The following is a 13,586-nucleotide window of genomic DNA, read 5'->3' as shown; positions in this document are numbered from 1 at the left end:
TTGGTGAACAGAAATATATTAGGTCAAATGAAGACTAGAGTACCACACAAGAAGAATATAATTCTCTGTAGCAAAGCTTCTCTAATCTAGGGCCCGTGGTGTTTTGCTGTTCTTCAAATTGTTGTCATTGTTTTCTCAAGCTTGGGACTAATGTTCATAGTGGATCAGTTGTGGTCAGGATGCTTGATAGCTGCTGGAAAATAACTTTCACCCAAAGGTAAACCTGTTGCTCAGGGCTCTATAAGGGAGCCATTGGTGGGTCTGTGAAACTTTTATCCCCATCGTGCTTGGAATAGACTGCTGCCTTCACAGAGGTGCTGGCTTTCTCTCCTAAGCAGCCACCCTTTATTAGCAGTTTTACATTAGACCTAATAAGTAGCTGAGGAAAAGCTACATATATCATTGGCTGTCTCAAGCCATCCAATTCTCACCCCAACTCTGTACATGTTAACATGTTGATAATGACATTTTCTCTTGGTTCAGGTCCTTCATTACCAAGATTAACCTTAACTTTATTCTTCATTCTATTATATCTTCAATGTTAAGTCTTCTTCAGGGATCTCTTCTAATTTTCTTAACCCTCAATTTAGTAAATGCTGCTTATTCATGCTCTCTTACTCTATTCTTTTCTTTTAAGGGTATCTATTCTTACCTAGAATTGTCAAGGAAACCACCACCTTTGGCTTAAACAACATCCCCAGAGCTTGAAAGAGCTGTGTTATTAGATGGAAGAGTGAAAATTATGTTTTAATTCCCTTCCTCAATTACATTAAATTATGTATGATCTCTTGCTTAGTGCATCATTTGAATTAGAAAGTTTAAGTAGAAAAGAACTGTTTTTCATGACTAATTTCCTGATAATTAAGCATATATGGACTTCTTTTCAAAAGCCATTAAAGGTTTAGAGTCCCTGGTTCCCCAGGTCTTGTAACAAAGCTCAAGAATATATCTCTTCCTGTATCAATTATCTTAGTTATTATTTTATTGTAAAATGTCGGTTCAGTGCTGCCTCTCTCCTCACATTGTAGGCTGGACAATGATAGCACTTGACAAAAGATTAATAAATGATTTTCTGGGAGTTCCTTCTCTCTTTGCTCCTTTCTACTTCCTGACCCCCTGCTGGAAAAATCTGCTTGACCTTTGAGGGGAAAAAAAAAAACAGGGAGAATAATCAGTTAATGCTCTTTCATATCCAGATTATAGATCAAACACACTAAATAAAATATTTTTAACTGAAAATTTTAGGTGCATGGAAACAGAATGTATCAAGTATTGTAATGTTACCAAGTTTCTTTCAGACATTTCTCAGATTGCTTACTACCGTAACCATTTAAAACATGATAGCACAGCAAGACTTCAGGCTTTCATTTCTCTGAGATGTTTCTGCTTTTAAGGAATGGGGCTTGTCACAAAGATGGTGATACAAGGGAGCAAGGTGACTAACAGACACAAAGACTTGGAGAAAGCACAGGAGATTAGAGGTGAAGGTGATGGTTGCAACTGGATGGCAAGTTGTCCACAACATATATATTTGTAGTATTTTGTAACGGGGAAATCTGTCTTCTCTTGGCTTTAAGTGTAAATGACAAGCTTATGACTAGGTCACAGAGGCGGTGTCAAAATACAAAGCAAAAGCAGAGACTAGTCTAGGAATTATATCTCTTAATCAATTGCTTCTTCTAATCCAGAAGCTATGTTTTCATATTCTTACCAATTCTCATGCTCTTTCTAGAGTGCAGACTGGCAAAGCTTAGGGAATGTTGTCTGAAAATAGTATCAGGCATGACTTTTGTATGACTTTCTATACACACAGTGTAGAAAGAGGTGTTTTTAGCATCTGCTGGAACCTAGTTTTCTCTCTTCTTTTTTTTTTTCCTCCCTGCTTAACATTAGCACAAGAGACAAAGAACATCAGAAAAACCCTCCAATTTTTTTCACTCATTTTTCCACTCTGTTTTATTAAACTTAAGTTTGTTTGGACTTTAGCAAACATCAATGTTCCAAATTTTGTGCTCAAGAATTAATTTATATATTTGTAACAACTTTTAAAGGTGAGAAAGGTGACAAACATCCTATCAGGGCGTATAATTAATACCTACCGCTTGTCTAAGACTCTCAGCTGTACATTTTTCTTCTGTACCTCTTTCTCCCACCCTCTACTCCAGTGAATAAAATCCCCTATAGTTATGCTCACACAGGGAACATAATTGAATTGTAGACATTCCACTTAAAATTTATTAAGGAGCAACATGTGTTTTCCAGAGATGGAACCTGGATTTTGCTACCTATAAACAAGAGTTTTCTTAAGCTTAAGAGAAGAATATTTGTCACATGTTGACCTATGCTGCAGCCTACTTGAATGAAACACAGAACTGTGGCTTGCATTGAGAAAGGGCTGGAGTGGGGAGTAATTGTAGCAGTTGGTTTCATTTTCTTTTGCTGCTAATGAGCTAAGGACTAGATAAGGACCAGCTGTGAAGCTACTGTAACTGTACAGGAAAAAAAATCAAAAAAGTTGAAGTATGGAGTTAGAGAAAGACAAGAGGAGTTATATTTTACCACTTCTTTTCTTTCACTTCCTGGTGAGACACCTTGATCACAAACTAATGGTTCTTGTTTCATTGGCTTTATAGTACTAGACTGTCGTACAAATGGGAGAGGGGAGAAAGATGTGATTCAGACTACCAAACAAAGGGGAGTACTCTAATAATAACCACACATTTCTAGTACCAGCTCTGGCAGGATTACAAATGAAACCACTGCTGCATCACTATAATTAACTGCCTTAATTTAAAACCAAAACTTTTCTTAATCACAAAAAATTTAACAGCTTCACTTTAAAATGTACTTAAAAATAACATTCTATTAGCACAGTATGTACTACAGTCCTGATAGGACATTAGTTCTAAATTGATTCAGCAGATCTTCACTAATCTATAACTGTTTGTGTACTTTATCATCTAATGAGGCTTGCAAAAAAAGATTTAAAAACTGATAGTCTGGTTCAAAACACAGAGAAGGGAGAGGAGAAATATCTTCCTCCTCTCTCCAGCCTCTTTATAAAGATGCATGTATGAGGATGGTACCTTAGGGAGTTTGCCGTTTAAAGCCAAGAATTTTGCTTTCTGCCAGTCAGATTTTCCTTGGTTTATTTGCTATTGGAAATATTCTAGAAGTTGTCTGGGCTAGTCTGTAACAATTCTCCAAGAACTCAGCTTTGAAGTTTGTAGCTGCTACTGTTTTACTATCCCTCCAGGGTGCTAGTAACAAGGGTCAGAACCTTGACAGGTGCTCTTGTGCCTTGCGGAGACACCAAGAGACAGTGCTCTGATTCTTTGTATTAAATACTCTGTCCTCTAGGAGCAGGAAGGGTGAAACACAGTGGGATCTGATACACAAGGAAACACATGGGAAAGGAACTTACAGTCCATATGTATTAGGGATGAAGAAACCAGATAGTTGTTTTCAGTTTTGTCTCCATCATATAGTTATTCTTTTATAAGAAGCAAGGGCCTGAAATGCAGTTTACAGGTACAACTCCATAGAAACAAGCTTAAACCTTAATCCTGAATAAATGGAATTAAATTACCTGGGTGATGTTCACCAGGCTAGATAAAAATGCTACTAATTGTTTGGTTATAGCACAAATACTGCTTGATACTCTAAATTCTTCAAACACGGTAAGAGAAATCTGTCAGGAATTAAACCCTGGTCTGGTAAATGGTTGTGTTAAGTGCATTGCTAATTGTAACAGCTGAGCTTCTTGTGAAGTCCTTAAGTTCACAGGTGTCCTATTGAAGTTAGATGGTGAGTGCCTTTCATCTTTGGCATTGTTTGCTCTGGGTGAATCAGCAGATGAATTGAGGAGGCTGCTGTGGGTACCAAGTATTTAGTTGACTGGCAGAGAGTGTGTGTGTCTTGCTGCAAACAGACCACAAATCGTTTAAGGTAATGGAACTTCACTTTGTTCTGTGATGCTAATAGGTCTAAGTAGTTACATGTATTTTGCTCTCTGGTGTATTGTTGTCTTAGAAACCCTTCTCCTCACAGATCTCTCTTGGCTGTTGCTCAGATACTAGCAGTGACCCTCATGGTGCAGACGTAGGCATGACTGTTTCACAGTCGTGTGCTTAAAAACTCTTCCACTTTTTCTGTGAATATTGCAAGAGCTTAGTGTTCTATGTCAGCCCCCTCAACTTTCCCAGCATTCGGATTAACTTATTTTATAGTCTTATAAGTGTAAGAAATAGTTGATATATCAATATCTCAATTTGGTCTTCCTTATATCAGATATTCTCAAAAGCAATATCCCATCCTTTCAGCTCACAATTCTCCCTTTATACCTGCATTTCCTTTATCGCTGCTATCTTTAGGATCTTTTCTGTACCTCCTGCTTGATTTCTCTTCTATTTTCTTTTAATCAGATTACCTTGTTCTCCCAAGAAGAGGATTTTTTTTTAACTTTGCTTTATTATTTGATGGATTTTTATTACTACTTTTCATGCTGCCTTGATTTTAAGGATAATTCAAGTAATAGAAGCTTTTCTAGGTCACTATCATTCCATGGTATTGGTAATATGGTCACATTTCTGTGTTAATCTAAGATTGAGAATAATTTAAGAAAATTGTTTTACATTAGTTTTACCTTCTGGAATTTGGTGTGCATGTTTGCAGAATTTTCTTTTTTTTTTTTTTTTTTTTTTGAAATAGAGGTTATTTCCCTAAAACTCTTTGGATTAAGTAGTTAGGTTTTCATGGTGGTTATTTGTGTGGGTATTGGATTACTTATTTTTTTTTTTAGGTCAAATGAGGGGGAAGTTAGCAAGAACTTTTCCATAATGAATGTAAATTCTATTGTTCAAGGGCAAAATGTGTAGCTGGGATATTTTTCTTTACTGAAGGCAGACAGAAAACTAGGTTTCTGAACCAGTGGGTGGAGGTCAGAACAACATCTGCTTTATCCACGGGAGTACAGCCCTTTACAGCTTGCTGTTGTTCAGTGAATCAATTGAGCATGTAATAAGAAGAGCTCCAATATAGACAAGATGCATGAAACATATTGATTAGGGACAAAGTAAATCTGAGCATGTGCAGAGGCTGAGTGTACCGCAGGCAATTGAATGGCTGTGGAACAGGGATTAGCAGCAGTTTTCCCACAATGCTTACATATAAAAATATCCCAGGTTGCAGTCTGCATTTAACAAATGATGTTATTTGTCTGATTGCTCTAAGTCTGCCAACAGAGATCTGTATTTCCCTAATGAGTTAAACAGATGATTCTTGCAGTTTTATTGGATACTTCCATTTTATGGGAAGTCAGATATAGAAAAGTGTTTCTTCTTGAATGCTACATGATGTGAAATGAGGTAGACCTTGGATGTACTATGGAGAGTGATTCACAAACGTTCTTTTTTGCATCCAAACGTGTGATCTGAATATAATTTATTTTTTGCCTGTACTTGGTTTTTATCTGGGAGTTGCTGAGAGGAATGACATGTTGCAAGTTATGGGAGATATTTTAGGGCAAGTGGGATAAAATACATTATAAAATCAGAGATTCTGATCAGAATTAGCTATGTGTCTCATACTTATACTATGTAAGTATCATAAGCTTTCTAATAGAAAATATCTTCAAAATAAGAAAAAACTGTGTGGTTAGTCCATGTCAGCTTTTCTAGAAAATGTCAATTGTTTTCTTTTAATAAGTTACCTTAGTAAAGCTGATCTTTTACTTTTGAGACAACTTAAGGCACCGTGTCTTATATAGAAAAATAATGTGTACATATATATATGAAATAACTGACTAGTTAGACATTGTTTCTCATCTGGCATTAACACTAATTACATGTGCCAGTTTGTGTTGTAAGCCAGGAAGGGCTAGTAGTTAGCAATAACAAAATCAGTATTACAGCTGGCTGAAAAAAATCTATTTTTTAAGTGAAGTTTTGGTTTTCTTTTGAACAACTTTTCCTTTTAAATTTCACTGCAACTAGAAAAACAATGCCATGTAACCTTATAGCTCAAGTTCTTCCAAAGTCTTAAATGTCACAGTCCGAGTAGAAATCAACCAACTAACAAAAAAAACTTGGCAGATCTATGAGCCAATTTTTTTCAAGACAACTGGATGCCTGAACACATCCACATGTGCTATTCCAGAAACCTATCTCTGGTTGGTAGTGTCTGCAGTATCAGATACCTTCATCTGAGTTCTTTTGGGTAGTTCTCTAAGTGTTTGTTTCTTTGAGGAGCTTACCCAATATATATTGGTATACTCCCATTCCTCTTTACTTTCCACTTCTTCCTTAAGTGCCAAGCAAAAAGTAAAAAAAACTTTTATTGTGTAGTACATTCTTCTTGAGACTATAGGGGGTGGGAGGAAGATATTTTGCTACCTGAGGACACAGTAAGAAAAGGGAAGGTGTAGTTCTTAAAAATTGTCTGATTACTCTTGCAACTTCAGTTTTTTCAAGGATGCAATTAATTTCAATTAAAAAAAAAGTAAGGAAAACCACATGCTGGCTTACATAAGGTAATATCAGTTTATATATGATAGCAAGATGCAGAACCAGCAATGAATAGAAAATTTAAATTCCTGAAGCGTTTTTTAAGAAATCTTCAAAAAAATACTTTAGGAAAAAACCCTGGTCAATTGAAGCAATTAGGAAACCAGTGTCTCGGAATGGGCTGGTTCTGGTAGGACTCTCTGGATGTTAAAAGAGATTTCTTAGTGTGACTTCTATGATATTTTAATATTCTTAAACTTTAGATGAATATTGATTGTTTATCAAGGACATAGCTTCTGGCAAGAAACCTCTAAAGTATTTTCAGACAGTGTGTTGTGCTGCAGTTTGGGGTTTTTAATATATTTTCTTCTGTGGTGTTTTGCTGCCTGACACTCTACATGAGAACTTGACTGCCGTATGGGATGCAAACATTAATGAGTACAGCCTTAAAGCACTGTGTGTGCTTTGCAAGGCAGCACAGATAAGCATTTGCTTGTTACTGTCAGTGGAGCCAGAGAGGGAGAAGTCAATTTGGGAGGTTTTTTACTCCATGAGGGGAAGATACTTCCACAGCTTCCACATCAAGCACTGGATGCTCACCAGCTTGCTGCTGCCAAAATAGCAAAGCCTGTTATCCTTGACCATAAATATTAATTTATAGGGAATTAATTATCAAGCAGTTGTTGTGGGCAGCAGTGTCTAATTCAAAGCTCACTTAGCAGTTGTAATTTTCTCTGAACCTGATCACTACAGATGGAAATGATGGAAGGTAAATGCACTGCTGACCCCTGCTTGGGTGTTCCTCTAGAGAGAGAAATGAATGCCACTGGAGACAGTGCACAGCACTCCCAATTTGGACAGTGGGAGTTTGTGATGATCATGGGTAGTCTAAAACTTGTACTCAGGAGCAATGCAGGAGTCAGGACTTTCTCTGTGGCACCACAACTTGCGGTGAAGATGTCTTACCACAGTGCCCTTCACGCCAACTCTAGAATGATTTTTTTATCTTGTCATTTTCTTGGACTGTAACAGTTTCCTGTTACTTAAAATGAAATTATTGTGTTACCGAATGCATGTGTTTATTGCTAAAGCCAAACACTGAATAACTGAAAGAATTTTCCCTAATATATTTTCCCAAAATAACTGCTATATGTGGTGGGGTTTTTTTTCCTGTTATCTATGAAATTGAAATTTCATAATACTCTTCTTTTGCTGAATACAGACTTGTATGACTCTCTCTCAGTTGTTATCTCTATAGTATCTGAAGTGTTTTTGCAAAAAGGAAACAAGATAAATAGTATTGATGTAACAGATTTGGAATATTGAAACATGATTTAAGTAGTCCATTTTAGAAGCTATTTAGTTATGGAATGACTTTTTTTCCTCTGTAGTGCTTAATTTGGGTGAAGGGTTTTGATTGAAACTTGAATGCAGTACCAGAAACTTTGATGGAACTCATAAAAAAACAATCACCACTGTCTAGTATGTATTGTAGACTTTTCTTCTGGATGGCTGCTTTTGGGACTGACCCTGGATGGTGGCTTGCAAATTCCATGGAAAGTTTCTACCCATCCATAAAGCCAGGAAAATAAACTATCAGAGGAACTAGTTCTTGTCTCTGGTCCAGCGTAGGTGGAAGCGGGGGCTCGGACTGGGGTCTCTCACAGACAAAATATGTTCACAGGCTTCTCACCCTTGTGTTTTTTGGGTCTTTGCATGCACGGGAGCATTTATCTCTGCAGTTGTAGTGTTCTTATGCTCTTTTGGATGTAGAATGTCTACACTGTATCAACTTTGATAACAGTACTGGAGAAAGGTCATTGCTGTCAGAGATCTTTTAATTATCCTGTAGGTGTTGCACTGACCTGGAAGGAAATGAGTTTTCTGCTTTTAAACACAGTGTTCTGTGATTGAGTATTTTGCATTTTTGATGTTTTTATTCTTCACTTTTGTTTTCTATTGCTCAGATTTAAAAGCCAAAGATTGTGTCATTGCTTTTATAATCCACCACCTTCTGTGACTGGTGGTAAGTATTTAAGCATGTTGAAGTTGGTACACCACATAGCTGCTGGCCATAAATGTAGAAGGTTAGTATAGCAGTTGAAAACTAGAAGTCTGAGTGTGCTAGAACATAACCAGATACGCTGTATACTTCACATCTTATACTTAAGTAGAAAAACAAAAATTTGACCTTACAGCATATAATCAAGCTGTCAGACTGCTCCCTTCTACTTCACGTTTTTAGGATATGATGCAAATGAGCTTTTAAAATCGATTTGAATTTGTCAACACTGTTAATGAAAATGTTAATGCCTTGTTAGCTGTCGACTAATGATAGTGGAGGTTTTCATTCCTTACTTATTGGTGGCACTGAATGTAAGAAATCATGATTTATAGCCTGTGAATAGAATACCAGAGTAAGCTTTTCTGATCAGAGGACTCCCTGAGCTTACCTCGTAACTGTGCTGCACTGCACAAGGTGTGATATTGATGAATAGTTTTATGACTCATTTGGTAAGATCTATGAAGGCAGTTACTTCATAAGGTGGCATTTTATCACAGTTGCTTTCGACCTGCTGCAGTTGACTCATTGATTGGATTCAGTCAGAGACGTAGCGAATGCCAGGGAAACTGCTGATATTTGTAGCTTTTATTTTTATTTTTTCTAAATGCTATTTCTGACAATGTGCCAATGATTGCTTTATGTATGCCTAATTATTCTATCATTAGATGAGCTTTTGTAATTCTGTTTGGAGTGGCGAAGTCTGAGTTTAATATTAGCAGATGCTGTTTTTCCTTATTTTTTTTTCCCTAGGCCTACTTTGGCAATGCTTTCTGGAGTTTTGATTGAAGAAATTGAACTTTGAATCTATACGCGTTCATGCATCATTTAGTTAGTTTGCAGAACTCTGCTCAATCAAAATTCAGAGCTGAGAGGTTGGAGATATCTGTGTGAGGACTCCTTTCCTGAAGAAATAATTCGGGTTTTAAATGCTGTTTTGCAGTTGTGGCTTAGGACCTTTGGCAAATATTAAGTGCTCTGTTTGCATCTTACTTAAAAATAAAACAACCCAAAATCCAACTATAACACTGAAGAATCTAGTTTTGCCTTTCAATTGGCAGATCACTTCTTTCATTTCAAAATAAGACTTTGGAATCACGTGTGTGGTTTTTGGTTTTGGTGGTGGTTTCATTGCTTTCTTTTCTTTTCGTAAACGTAGTAGTATGTTGCAGGCTCTGTCCTTGGCATATTGTAGAATGAGTTTCTAGGTTTTGAAAGAGAAGCACTTACCAGAAATTATTTAAGAATTGTTGGATGTTTCTTGTTTATTAATTCTTCACTCATTCATTGTGTAAATGATAGATGTCTGGACTAAATATGAAGCTTGTTTCTCAATTCTTAATTTAAAATATTTGGCATAAGAACAACCTGATTCCAGAAATTAACTCCATATAAACAGGTCCTAGAAGACTGGCATTCACTTGAAGAGTGGTGTTGGTCAGGAAAAGCAAGTATTTTTTATCCAGCATGCATGTCCAGAAGTTTTCACTGGGTTTAAAACCAGAACTTTTTATATTTGATACTCATAAATAATCTAATTTAAAGTGCATTAATAATGAGCTGAATTCTATTCTTTTCCACTTGTTCTTCTAAACTCATGACGTACTGGAGCACTGAAAAACAAAGCAAAGCACATTCCTGTTCATATTACATTAATTCTGGAAACACTTGATAAGGTAACTGATTCGTCCTTTCCCTTGTTGGGTTTAGATTTCAGTTAACAATAAGCTGCAGGAGCTGGTCATATATCAAAGAGTGTAGATCTAAAAGGTCTTTTGAAGAGATAGTGTAAACATATGGGAACAGAGTTTGAAAGCAGAGATGTTCTTTTTTTCATACCAAGAACTGCTTTTTTAGTCCTGGTCAGTGTAGTAAAATAGCTGTTGATAAGCAATAACTTGGTGTTGTTGGTGGCTTAATAAAGCCACCAGCTATGCGCATTTTTGCTGCATGTTTAATCTTGCGTATTCTGCTAAATTCTCTCAAAGTACATTCCTGTCCCTGTTCCCAGCTGGGGGGAGTCTGTGTCTATGTGGAAGCAATAAAACTTCCACTGAGTTCAGTAGGGAAATGAAGTTCTCAAATTAACATGGTGCTGCAAACATCATTGCAGAAGTACTTTTTGTAAGCATATAGTGTATTTTGCAGGTTTTTCTAGGTCCTTCTGCTACTGTGACTAAGAACAAAATATTTCTATGTGAGTAATCCAATTTGTAGTTTGTAGAAAGTAAAGTTGGCTTTTATTCTAGTCAATTAATTAACCTTTGGGTATTTATTTGCCTTTAACTTTTGGCAGTGGCATTGCTTCTTATGTCCATGATACTTTGCAGACTGTTTATTAATGTAACAGATTTTTATACACTTGAAAACGTCTCCAAAAAAAATTAGTCACTTGGGGGTGGTGGTGTTGGTGTGGTGCAAAATGACTGAATGGGAGGATAAATTAGTTGGATAAAGGTAACATTATTTAAGTGGATGTGAAATAAGCTCTATACTTTAAGTTATTCAAAGAAAAATGTATGGTTAAGGACAAAGCTTGAAATAAGTATTTGAATGTTCTATAACATCAGCCTCAAAAACTTTTGTGATGGTTTCAGATTCAAGGATAATGCTTCTGAGGGGACAGAGCTTTACTAATTGTATGTGTAGCTGAACAGATAGGGTTTACCTAGCCTGTCCCAGCACAATACCTGAAAATATCTAGAAGTAACATTGTTACAGGTTTTTATTTTGTTTTGTATTGGTATTCATACCAGCACAGTTGTTAACTTCGGTAAGCTGCCATCATAATTACAAGGTCATGGTGGTTGTTTTAGAGAAAATTAGGGACACTATCCCTGTCCTGTCTTTGGGTATTCCTCACATGCCCTAACCATTCTGTGGTTCTGTGCAATTAGTCTCTTCAGATTGAAAGCGCAATGTTTTTATGAGGAAATGTTATGGATGTTTAATGCTTAGAGAGTTTTACTGAACATGAGATTTTTGAGAGAAGACAACTGAATTCATAAAGAAAATTAAAAGCATCTGACTAATGCAATTACAGACTATATTTCTTAAAGGGAGAAGCACATGAATTTCCTGATTCCCAGTGTTACCTCAAATACATTCTGTGTGCTTCCATTTATTATAAGGTTATTTTTCTGTGCTGTAGCCAAATCTTTTTCATTATTCTTTTAAAGAATTCAATTTAACCTGACCACCACTTTAATGTAATATTTTGATCAAGAACGTAAGCGGTTTATTAAACTAGATGCTTCCTTACTTCATCCAATTCCAGCAGTAAACTGTTCTTGCTTATCTGATGAGACTTGCTTAAAAGTGCTACAAGTAACCAAGGACTGCTGAGTTACTTGGGGGTGTTTGTCTTCTGTATGTTCTATTGACAAATGTGGAGTTGTACTTGCTGTTTGCTTGAAGGATGCTGGTCAGCAGCCTCTAAAACCTGATTCTGCATGAAGGAGAACATATATTGTAAAACAGTCCCCATTTAGAAAAGCTGTGGTGTCAGTTCACACTGTACTGACTAGGAGCCAGAACCGATTTCTGTATAAGAGTATGGGTCAAGCTCTGCATCTGCCTTAAGGTGTTATATGGCAGTGTGATTAGAATTAAGGGTAAAGTTCTTTTTAGGATTTCTGCTGGAAGGCATTAGGGGAGGAACAGAGCTGTGTGCTAGTGATGCTTATGCTGACAGTATAATGTAGGGAGGGAATGGGGCAGTGGGAAGCAGCTGAACTGCAGCAGCCTTACCTGTTGAGCTGCACTGCAGGTCTGTGGCAGAACTTGTCACTGTTTTAAAGCTGCCCTGTTGTCACTTGTTTTCTGTAATGGTGGCTTTGTCTCCTCTTTCAACTCGTTCACATCTTTGCTCCTATTTGTTTCTCAAGCTTGGTTGCTCTGCGCAGTTGGAAGCCTAGGAAGGATGGAAAGGCAGATGAGATTTGCTTTAGATACATTGTACACCACCCCTTGTTCAAGAGCCACTGTTTAAGCAGGAAAATAATCTCGAGAGGGCAGCTGAGCCATTTGTAAGAAGAACCTAATTTTGATGCAATCCAAGTGATAATTGGACTACTCAGGAACAGCAGAGCACCAGGTGTTTGACAGTTCCTGCTGAATCAGTGAAAGCATAAGGGGCTAAGGAAGTCAAAGACTTAACAAATTAGTTGTGTTAGTTTAGGAGGGAGATGTGTTGATGAAAACAGAAGGCAGGCAAATGTATACCTAATACATTTGTTACTTTGCAGAGCACTTCCATCTTTAAGGTCTATGTTTTAAAAAACCTCAAACAACAACAAAAAAACCACACAAAAAACCCCAATGCAACAAAAAAAAAAAACCAAAACCACAACACCAAAGAAACCCTGAATCTCGTAGCACCACCAGAAAAAGACCTGAAAGAATCCCCCCACAAACCTATATTGGTAAAACATTGTTTTTCTTATATGGAGACGATGAAGTCAGAGATTCCAACATAGTAAATTCAGGTGGAGCAAAGGCTTTCAGTTAATCAGGTAATGTAGACAGGATGGAGATTGTGCAAATTCATGCTTTTTTCTTAAAAGCTAATAAAATGTAGTATAGATAAAAGAGCCTAACCATGGAGAAAGAAAGAAATCTTGACTAAAAAAGCCCCACAATTTTGAAGTACACTTATAGCTCTTGCGTAAAGTTAACTTTTTAAAAAATCATAGTTTTCATGTTGTAGTTTGACATCCACAGGTAGCAGATTTTCCTGATGGGTGAGCTGGTTTTTCCATCTGTCAGTGGTCCAAAATATTTATGTCCAGAAATGGTGGTTTGGGCTCACTTTAATTATTTGGGGTATGTGCTAGATATTAACTACTTCCGTGAGAACAGAAGAAAAAGTTGTTATACACTGTTCTTTCCAGTTTGAAAACATGACTCTTATGTCATCAGTAACTTAGTAGCATGTTGTCAGCCACTCACAGGAGGACACTGCTAAACAGTAAGAAGTCATAACAGTTGATATGACAGTTACTGATTATCATACAAAATCA

The sequence above is a fragment of the Gallinula chloropus genome, assembly GCF_964237585.1.
Source record: "Gallinula chloropus genome assembly, chromosome: 16".
NCBI classification, from domain to species: Eukaryota; Metazoa; Chordata; class Aves; order Gruiformes; family Rallidae; genus Gallinula; species Gallinula chloropus.
Note: the sequence above shows the minus strand (reverse complement) of the source record.